Source organism: Rhagoletis pomonella, unplaced genomic scaffold (assembly GCF_013731165.1).
Source record: "Rhagoletis pomonella isolate Grant_MI unplaced genomic scaffold, Rhpom_1.0 Rhpom_scaffold_00006, whole genome shotgun sequence".
In the NCBI taxonomy this organism is placed as follows: Eukaryota; Metazoa; Arthropoda; class Insecta; order Diptera; family Tephritidae; genus Rhagoletis; species Rhagoletis pomonella.
Window position 1 is genome coordinate 62,522,548 of NW_023458560.1, and position 11,712 is coordinate 62,534,259.

The 11,712-nt window shown below is 35.1% G+C and overlaps 1 pseudogene; it reads left to right on the forward strand.

The window, feature by feature from the left end:
• LOC118742025 overlaps positions 1–10,190 on the forward strand; it is a 16,985-nt pseudogene extending 6,795 nt beyond the window's left edge.
• Positions 10,191–11,712: the final 1,522 nt, after the last annotated feature.

Genomic DNA, 11,712 nt, shown 5'->3' on the forward strand with positions numbered 1-11,712 from the left:
AAAAATAAATTTCAACTTAAATATCGATATTGCGGGTAAAGTATCGATGTCTTCGATATATCGATATTCAGGATAATCGATACGATATCGAACATTCCTAGATGAGAGTGTCAACGATCGAAACTCGACTTGCATAGGTTGACCGTGAGCTTGTAGTGGTAACTGATTTCAAAAGGGGGGTACATCAGCGTTGCCGCTTCTGTGATTTTTAACCAAAATTGACACTTATGTTCATTCATTATCAAATATGGTAGATTGGTAGTTTGTGTTTCCATTTCGGTATCTTTTTCGGTTCGGTCCTACATGTCACATAGGTCAATACAGGTACAGCGTATTTTTTTTTTTTGTTTAAACATAAGAGCACCGATATGGGTTATGGTGTGATCTCTAACAAACTGTTTGGAAATGGCTATTGTATATCTACTAGTGTCCGACCGAAGCTTGAATTGTGGCCGAAGCCGAAGCCTACTACATATTCAATATTCGGCCGAACACCGAAGCGGAACATTAAAATTAAGTTTTATGTCTCAAAAATAATACAACTTTACAAATTTGAGAAAATGTTCTGACCTATAGCATTTGACTGGCATGCCTTATATACAATTTGCCCCTGAATCTGAATATGAAATCAAATGTCAAGAAAGTAAAACAGTTTTCGAGATATAGCTAAATTCCCGTTTTTCGAGGTTTGAAAAAAAGCTATTTCACTAAACTGCCATTATCTCCAGGTGTAGTTAGACAATTTCGAAGTTCTTTTTATGATCTTGAAGGTAATTAAATATCTCACCCACAGCGTCTGCAACACTTTCCAATCAAACTGTCGGATTTAGAAGCTAATTATGAATTTTTTTGATAATTTTTAACGAAATTTCACAAAAATGTTCAGTTTTTCTGTATATTACGTCTTGAAAAACATGTTTACTTCCGGTTTCTTTATTGGACTTCAAAGTATGATCTTTTGGGAAGAAAATAAATCCTAGCCAATCCAAATTGGATTGAAAAAAGTTTATAGAAATGAAAAAATTGTCCGACCTGCGATATTTTTATATGCATTTGACGCCGTCTTCATTTTGTCACAGTACGCGTAAACCAAGATGAATTAAGAAGTAGTACAAATGAAAACAAATCTTATAAGCTGTTTTAGCAACACTGCTCGTTGATATAGTTCTGGAATAGTTTGGGACTATTTTAATATATTTTCGGGACTAGTTCGGGGCACAGATATTTGACTACCTGGTACACGCGTTTTTTTTTTAGAAAACAACAGAGTAGCCAAAGGTTTGCATTTTATTTCAGTTTCCTATTGGTCATAGTTCGGTCGATACACCCTGTGTTTCGTGTCCTTTGAAAGCATGCAAGCAATTCACCTGTACATATGTATGTACATATAAATTTGTGTGGGTGGTGTGGCATGTAAAGTCTTTTCACTGTCATTTAGTCGTGATAAACTTTTCAAACAAGCCGTAGCGTAATGCATTAAAATAGTTGAATATAAAACAGCATGTAAAATATGCAAAAATAAAATAAGGTATACCTTCATAAATACATATATAAAATCTAAGCAGTAAAATAACTGCTTTATGTGCGCGCAGAAAAAGTTGCAAGTTTCGGTCGCTGCTAATAATCGATTTTCCTCAGTTGTGAGTTGAAAGTGTTGTGTCTACTTCTGCTTAACTATCTCTCTAGTCGTTGGTAATTCTTATAATCCTTGCAAGCTTTAGCAGCATGCTTATGCGTAATCTGATATTCCGCTCTAATTATTTACCAACGCGTTCGCCACATTTTCTATTATGACGACATTTAACATTACGTCAATATCAAAAATTTCGTGGACGCTTTTTTAAGGCAAGTACAGCAAGCTCGACAATACCAATCAACACAGCAGAGGATAACGTGCAACATTACCGCTATAGTAAACTCGATAATAATCCACATCAGCCTCTCGAAGAACATCATCATTCGCCTTGTCATAGGGATGAACGACTGCATTCTACAAGAAGCAATAAAGAAGACCGACAACCGAATCATATAACCATTGACATTGATGGCGATGACGATGACGAAGAGTTAAGGCTGGGGTACAGCGGTGGTTACAAACGAAACGCATATATAGTAGATCATAGAAAATACCGTTACACAGCGCTTGAAGCGCCCACGAAAAGGAAGCGTAAAATTCTTGTTGTTGTTGCAGTAAGTACCACAGCAACTGTGGTCACTTTGTTACTCTGGTTACTGCTTTGGTTGGATAAGTAATTTGCCGGCAATGTTCGCCATACTTTTTGCTATTTGGTGACTGTGGGTTGGCGTTGGTTCTACTTTGCCGCTCTGACGTGCAAGCGGGACATGACGTGAGTTATTACCATGTTACTTTACAAGTTACATGGCAATTGTGGCCAAAATGTATTTAACAAAGTGTGATTGAATTTGATATTGCTCTCAGAAGAAACATCCTATAAAGTCAAATTGAACAATTTTTTTTATGAATTTTGAATCGATTGTTTATATTTTTTGACATGATAGTACCTTAAAAGAGAGCCTCACTGAGTTATCAATCACACCTTGTTTAATACACCTTGATTCTGGCTAAAATAGTTCTTTGGAAGGCAACTGATTTGAAGTCAAGATGATTTGAAAGATTTTGTTTATTCTGGCACGAAAGTATCCCTTGCCAACTTTTATGACAGAAAGCGCTTGTATATCATTTTGTACGCAACAGTTACAATAACCGCTTAAGCATAGTATTGACGTGCCATACGAGAGATCCGAGGTTCGAATTATCGAGCAGCGGATGTTTTTTAACTTTCTTTTTCAATTTATTTTTATTCTTGTTAAATTTATTAATTTTTAAATTTTATTGTTTTAAAAATCTAAGTATATATTTTTTAAATTAATTTTAATTAATAGAAACTTATTTTATATATTGTTTTTCTTTCTTAATAATTTTTTTTTCAACAAGGTTATTGACCTTTATATTATATACGATTGTTTTTGGGAAAAATGGAAAAGCAACATAGTCTAAGGCGGTAGAAGCTAAAGCTGCTATTTCGTAGGTCACCACATCTCCTCATCAGACTTCTTTCTCTAGACTTCAGCTGAAATCCAACCCGCATAATTTTTTCTTTGATTTTTAATTTAATTTTCTTTTAGTTTTAAGATTTTATTGTTTTAAAAAAAATAATAATTTTAGTTTTTTATTTGAATATGCTTTTATGTTTTAGATTAAAGAAAAATATATTTAAATTATTAATTATTTTCTTCTCTTTTTAACGAAATTTTCTTTTAATTTTTAGATTTTGTTGTATTAAAAAGAAAAAAACATATACTTCATATACTATTTATTTAATTTGATTTTTAGGAACTTATTTTTTTTTATAAAATTTTTTCGTCTATAATCTGCCTTATCCTGAGTTTCGCCCGAAAATGTTTCATCCACCCATAGCAAATACTTGAGAACCAAAAGTGAAAAGTGGACCGACTCAAGGAAAATGAAATTCATGATAAGGCTGATTAATTTTTTTTATTTTTAGATTTTATTGTTTTAATCTCACTTTATCTTTAGAAAATTATATTATATAATTCTTTTTTGATTTAATTTTCTTTTAGTATTTAGATTTAACTGTGTTACTTTTTTGAATTTATTTTTTATTTTTGTATTTCATTGGTTTGAAAAAATTTTTTTTAAATTTGATTCAATCTTCAGGAACTTATTTTAATTAAGTATAATTTAATAAAATTTTCTTTGAATTTTTAGATTTAATTGGTTTACTTTTTTATAATTTTTTTATATATTTTTTTATTTTATTGCTTTGAAAATATATTATTTCGCTTAATCTTATGGAAGCTATTTTATTTAATTTTTAGATTTAATTGTGTTACCTTTTTATATTTTTTTGTTTCTTTTTTAATATTTTCACTTTTGATTTTATTTCTTTAAAAATAAAGAACTTGTTTTATTTATTTCTTTTTTATAAAATTTTTTTGATTTTTAAGATTTTTTTGTTTAATTTTAGATTTTTTTTTTTTAAGAAAAATATTTGTTTAACTTCGTTTAAAACTTATTTTATTTAATTTTCTATTAATTTTTAGGTTTAATAATGTTATTTATTTAAATATACTTTTCTTTTTTAATATTTTTTAAACTTTTTTAAATATAAAAAACATTTTTAAAATTCATTTTAACTTTACGAACTAACTTTATTTAATCATTTTTTAATAAAATTTTGTTTTAATTTAATCTACTTTTTTGATTTTTGTTCTGATTTAACAATTATTTTATATTTTTCGATTTTAAAAGAAAAATATTATGCTTTTTAGTTACATTTAATCATTAGCAACTTAATTTATTTAATTTAATTTAATTTTTCTTTGATTTTTAGATTCAATTGTTTTACGAAGACAAACATTTATATTTTTTGTAATTAAATTTTCTTTTAACTGTTAGATTTTATTGTTAAAAACAAAAATATATCTGTATATTTAATTTCATTTAACGTAGTTATTTTATTTTTGAAAAAAAGTTTTTTCTTCATAAAAATTTTTTAATTTTTAAAAATATTTTTCAAATGAAATTAAATAAATTTTAGGAACTTGTTTTACTCATATTCTCTCTTTAATTTTTTTTTCTTTTTTAAATTGGTTTACTTGAAGTTTTAAGATTTTATTTTTCTAAGAAAAACATTTTCTGAAAGAAAAATATATTTTTTTAATTTCTTTTAATTTTTATAAACTTTTTTATTTATTTATTATTTCGTTCTTTGCTTATTCTTTTTCTGTTTTTCATGCAGTTTTCTTTTAGTTTTTATATTTTATTGTTTAAAAAAGAAAAATATTTTATCTAAGTTTAAGAAACATATTTTATTTATTATTTTTTCTCTTTTGCTTTAACTTTCTTTTAATTTTTAGTTTTCATTGTTTTAAAAGAAAAGTTTATATTTTTTATTTAATTTTTAGGAAACTTATTGCTAAAAATATACAGAAAGACAAACAAGAGCTTTCAAGACTGGCAATTGTCTTACGAAAGACTTTTACCTTTGAAAAGACTATGGTGAGTTGAAAAACAGTTGCCAGAATTGCCCTGTTAAATTTTTAATCGAGCAACGTTAACTACTCTTATTTTCCAGTGCATTATGGGCTTATATAAAGCTGCTAGTGCTTATGAAACGTTATGAGCGCAAGAACTTATCTATCGGCGATGTATTCCAAAAGCATGTCAACAAATATCCAGAGAAAATGGCCATTATAAGTGAAACGCAGCGTTGGACATTTCGTCAACTTAATGAGTTCTCCAATCGCATCGCTCACATTTTCCATACTCATGGCTACACAAAGGGAGACGTAATTGGTCTAATGTTAGAGAATCGCGCAGAGTTTGTTGCCATTTGGTTAGGCCTCTCGAAACTCGGCATTATTACATCAACAGCCAAATCATCACGATAAATTGGTGTATATTTACACCTCTGGCACGACGGGATTACCGAAGGCGGCAGTGATCTCGCATTCACGGTATAATATGCTCTTAAAGTTACATACATTTATAAATAAGTTTGTGTCGGTTATTCGAAAAACGGCCTGCCACATATAGACCAAATAAGTCGGTGCATATGTGCTATGTGAGCAAAGCCCTAATAGCTACCTCGGCATTATAATGGTTTTCTTATGGCAATCTATAAAAATTTGCATATTTTTTTTACTCCCCCAATACTATTTTTTTACTCCCCCAATACTAATTCTTACCTGAATCGGCTAGGCTGAACCGTTTTGATAAAACTCAACTAAATGTAGTTCCAGGAAACGTGCTGTCGCTCGGACCAATGGGGAAGGCGTGTTAGCTTAGTGGGTTTAAATCGGCAAATAAATAGACTACTGGCGTCGTGTGGGGTGCCACAAGGCGTACATGTTTTGGATACGTCGGGGTCAAGTCTGGATAACTTGCGCCAGAGTTACGTCTCTAGATAGCTGAAAGTCTTCGTCTACAATGGGTGGTGATTGAACTCCGATGACCGCATTCACGGGACGGTACTTGGTATGGATTATGATTGTCTCTCAAGGAATGCCGATAATTGCCTATCTGTACAACATCGGGTCTACCTCCGAATCTTGTACTGTCCGGTGTGCTGTTGATACTTTGAGGGAGAAGCTAAGGCTGTGAAAAAGAGGGAATGATCGCAGCTCAAATACAGAAAATCAATGCCAATTCATTGCAACAATATCGAGTAATCGTTACCGCAGGGGATCAGTTAAACTCCTTCTGGATGTAGAAGTGAAGCAGTGGCCTGTGGGACTAGCAGTAGAATTCTTCTTTATTTCAAAATTCGGCGTAGATGGTTACCCTTTTTTATTAGTGCAGCGGATTATATCCTTACATTGTAGGGTAGTATCCCTTCGGTCGCTGTCTTCTTCGCTGAGACAATACTGCACATTTTGGTATAATATGAATGCTAACTAGATTAGGTTGGGTTAGGTTTGAACACTATCTCGGCCTTGGTAGAATTGAAGCATTCCCTAAACCAGGTGTTTACAAGACTGAGTGCATTTGGAATAACTCACTCAGGACCTGCAGATGTTTACTAACCATGCTACTAGTGTTATGTCGTCAGCATACGCAGGGAATTGAAAATCAGTGTTCTTTAGATTTAAAAGTAAGGCATTACCGGTAAAATTCCAAAGTAGGGGAAGAGAACGCCTCCTGCCGCTCTCAGTATCTGTCGCGGTATGGGATACACTCGTTGGGGGTCCACAGGTTCGCTCGTGGTGTTTTCTATGGACTCCACGCTGTTTGCTACCGATGCGTTCTCTGTATCGTTAACCCCTTCGCCGGAGTGAACGTCCGCAGCAGCGGGTCCGCTCGATTGTACGGATCTTACGGACTACATTGTAGACACCAAAATTCAACAAGGTTGAGATGCATGCAACTTCGTTTCTTGGAATATACCAGCCCAAGAAGACGGTCCATTGGAGTCCATTGCAGTTCAGTTGTAATAGTTGGTATGGCTTGGAAGACTGAAGACAAGTGGGGTTACCTACCTTGATCATGTAACGTTTGCCGCTGTATGTGCTGCTGCCTGGTAATGGTGGTAGGCAGCAGCGACCGAGACGGCAAAAGCGACAGCAGAGCCTTGAAGTGTCAGTCGTGGGTTGTTCAATCGCGGAATGGCACCAGCCAAGGCAGAGGCAGAAGTTTCCCAGTTTGTAAGACGGCAGGGGTTTATTTGTTGCTAAGGTGAGCTCCGTGGAGCCGAGGGGTGTTATTGGAGAGGTGGAGGCAGAAGCTGTCCTTTGGAGTGAGCAACAAGAAACTACATATATACATACATACCACGAGGTACACTTCCTATTTTAAGCCAGACTAGGTTCTGAGGTGACTCCGTTGCGAGACAGACACCTAATCGAAATGTAGTATATGGAGCAGAACGATGTTTAGGTCCGAGGTTGGACTCAATGCCAGGCCGAAGAAAAAGATGTCGGAGCAGCTATGTTGCAAGGTATTGCGCTAACAGAGTACAACGATCGGGTTTGCCCATTTAAATAGTGTTACACGGTCGGACAACATTCACTGGTCGGATAAAACCCGAGCCTTCGCGGTGAGTAGAGAGGCGCTAGTAGGGGGAGTTGAGTCCATATATGTACATTGGATCTCTCACGAAGTCATCAAGCCTGTTAAAGTGATCCCGTGGTGTTTTGGACAGTGACCCTTTTAGATACGGAGACCTGCTACAAAAAAGGAATCGGCCAGTATTTGAGAACTGAGGCGGACATTTGCCATTTATAAAGAATGAAACATCATCCGCGTAAGCTGTGATTGCAGCTGCAGCTCCTTCCACTTGCATGCGACACTTGTTGGCCGCAAGCTTCTACAGAAGTTATTATAGCCAGATTGGGGCGTTCTCCTTCGCATGACTTCAGGTTTTGCTTCCATTCTAATGTGATCGGCTCCGCAGCGTGCAGTCGTCCAGTACCTGAACATACAATGCACGCATATCGAAGTGTTTGCTTCTATTATAGCATATGTGAAGACATTATTGGAGGCTTGTGCAATGCCCAGAAATACATCTAAAGTGAATTACCCATTTTGCAGGACCTTTCTATTCATCTGAATAATGTTTCCAGAACAGTTTCGTCCTTGAAATTAGCTCGTCATCCCAATTTAGCTTGATAAACACATCTTATTAGCCATTTCAAAGTTTTTAGAAGCAGATGCCGAGCTGGCTGGTGAACCTGAAATCTTTCATCAAGAAAGACGGTTCTTTTCCCCGCTTTTGGCAAACAGATTTCTTGCGAGGCTTTTCGGTAATTTAAAAATCCTTTTTAGTCCTGCTGGTTGGGAAATGTTATCTCTAATTCAGCTCTCTGGAGCCCTTCCATAAAATTCTTAACACACTGCACCTAAGTTTCTTCCTCATTTTTAGTATTGAGGTCTCGCTTGGACTTTTAATGTTTCCTCAGTTAAGAACAAGCTTTGAAAATAGCTTCTCTTAGTGTTTAAAAAAAAATTGCAGCTACGTATTTGGCGAGCTTCGGCTGGTTTAAGATATCCCCATCCTTTTGCTGGAGGTTTCAGCAGTGGGACGCATAAAGACGGCTGGGATTTACCTTCGCACGAGGCACGAAGTGTGGAAAACATTGCCGAGGGAGCTTGTTGAGTGATCGTTGGGTTCTCTATTATTTTAGCTAAACATAAATAGTTTGCATTTATGTGGCAGATGTTTTTATACTATGTAAATATATAATTCATTTTTATTTCCAGGTATATGTTCATCGCCGCAGGTATTCACTACACCCTAAATTTTAAAAAGAAGGATGTCTACTACACTCCGCTGCCGCTCTATCACACAGCGGGCGGTGTTATGAGCATAGGGCAAAGCGTTACTCTTTGGCTTTGCTACACGGAAAAAATTCTCAGCCTCAGCATACTTTGCTGACTGTGTACGCTTTAACTGCACGGTAAGCCTACTGAGCTACTTACTATTACTAAATTACATTCATTTTTATCCTCTCCCTCTTCCTAGATTGGCCAATATATCGGCGAAATGGCGCGCTATATATTAGCGACACCGCCTTCAGCGTACGACCGCAAGCACAAAATTCGTATGGTTTTCGGCAATGGACTGCGCCCACAAATCTGGACGCCTTTCGTCAAGCGCTTTAATATAAAAAAAGTGGGCGAGTTTTATGGCGCCACCGAGGGCAATGCCAATATTATGAATAATGACAATACAATTGGTGCCATTGGATTTATTTCACGTATATTTCCACATATCTATCCAATAGCTATAATAAAAGCAGATTCTGATACTGGTGAGCCCATACGCGGCGCCGATGGCCTGTGTCAGCAGCGTTGTGAGCCGGGCGAGTCGGGTGTTTTCATAGGTAAAATTATTAAGGGCAATCCCTCGCGCGAATTTCTAGGTTATGCTGATGAGACGGCTTCGTCGAAGAAAATTGCACATAATGTCTTCAAAAAAGGTGATATGGCATTTCTCTCTGGTGATCTGTTGACCGCAGATTATGGATCGCACTGGCGAAAGCTTTCGTTGGAAGGGCGAAAATGTGTCAACTAGTGAGGTGGAGGCACAGGTCAGTAATGTTGCTAGTTACAAGGACACCATCGTCTATGGTGTAACGAAACCAAATGCAGAGGGACGTGCTGGAATGGCTGCGATTTATGATCCAGAACGGCAAGTAGACCTGGAACGTTTCGCCCAGGATATAGCAAAGGTGTTGCCCTCGTACGCTAGACCGCAGTTTATAAGATTTCTAACTAATGTTGATATAACCGGCACATACAAGCTGCGTAAAGTTGATCTGCAAAAGGAGGGTTTTAACCCAAATATTATTCATGATGCCATTTATTATTATCAGACAGCATCTGGACGCTATGGATTGTTGACTAATGACATATTTGAAAAGATTAACCGAGGTGAAGTTCGCTTTTAGAGAAGATGTACTGTACATATTTATTGTGGAATATATTATAGTAGAAAATTAGTGCGCAATTAAATTTTTTACCAAAACATTCTTGATTTTGCATTTTGGTTTTAAGTGTGCGTACGCACAGGAAACGGAACCGAGCCGGACGAAACCGTTCCGAGATTTCAAATTACTGTAGTTACATAAATTCCAGGCAACCAGCGGAGCTGCGCTGATTCTACTAGGGAGGCTCCGAAAGAGTCCCAAAGGAACGTATCTCTCGGAGAAAACGGCCTTCACAAGGTACAAATTATATATTTTTTTTCGAAATTTCCGATTTGAAAAAATAAATTAATTTTTTTCTTTCTGTTTTGTTTGTAAGTGAATTTAAAAAAGGGGATAGCGAATTTGAATGTTACAGTTTTTTGGTAGAAAATATCGTTATTTTTCGGAAATTTACAGTCTTTAAAAATAATCTGGCAACACTGGTTGAAACTCAGAATTCTAAGACTTTTCTGGCTCTGATACGAGTCCGCATGTTTACAGGGAAGCAATTTGAGTCCTTTTCATTTCGTATTCCGAGTGTGTGAGCATGTTTTTGCTCGTTCACTATGAAATGGCTTATGGGATTTCAATTAAATATGGTAAACAGATAGGTTATAACCTGAATGCTGGATATTTCCTTAAAAGAGTGGCCACCTTTTTCATAAGCTATAATGAATCAATTAATGAGTGAAGTAAAATATTACATCAATGTAGGTGTAAAAGGAAAGGGGCTTCAAAACGATTTATTTTGAAAATATTTTTAAAATCTTAAAATCGATTAATTATAGATTTAGAAACGAGAAACACGATTCCACTGTTTAAAAATCGATAAAAAATTTTAACACCTCAATTTAAGAAATGCCTTTTTGATTGCATTTTTTTTTATTTGCATGCAGCTGTGCATCCTTCTCACAATTTTATATCACTCGAATAACAAGTACGCTGTAGTGCTATTCAAAATCTTTAATTTGAGCCAAGTCACTAGGTCCGTTGAGAGCCTTTACATTGATGTTTGTAAGTCCATGTGTATGCGTTAATTCACACGTCCGCTTCTTAAAATAATCACCAAAAAGTATGCCTTAATAAAATATCTTACTATAAAAGAAAATTTAACTAAAAATGCGTTAAAATTCAAACAAAATAACAAAAGGAAAATGCAGTAAAAGTTGCATGTATGTAGGTCTGTCGCATTGCGCTTTATTGCACTCTGCGCTTACGTACATACATATGTGCATATAACAAAGTATGTAACTGCAACTTGGTACTTAAGACAGTACTTATAAGTAAGCTTTAATGGCACGCCAAAGAAGTGGAAACACTCAATTGCATTTGGTTTTGAACGAAAGCGAAAGGCTTATGCAAATACATACAGCGCATTGGAAAGCTTTTCAAGTACTCGACGTGAAAATAAGCAAATCGCACCTATTTTTCATAATTACATAAATATTTTCCTTGCAAACAACATACATATGTATGTATGTGTAAATTTGTATGTTCATCCAGTGTTATGCAGTGAATGACCTGCTGTTTTGGCATTTGCATTAACTTGGCTTATTTGTTGCAAGCCACTAATCATTCACACTCCCATTTGCTTTGCGTGGGTTATGCTTTTGAAGAAAGAATGGGTTGATAACTGAAACAATAAATAAAAACAAAGACAGAGAAAAATTTGCGAAAGCCTTTTTTTCTAAAAAAAAACATTGAAAAAATAAAGCAGTGGTTTAAAACTTTTCGAAATATGCAAAAAGAAATTTCACAATA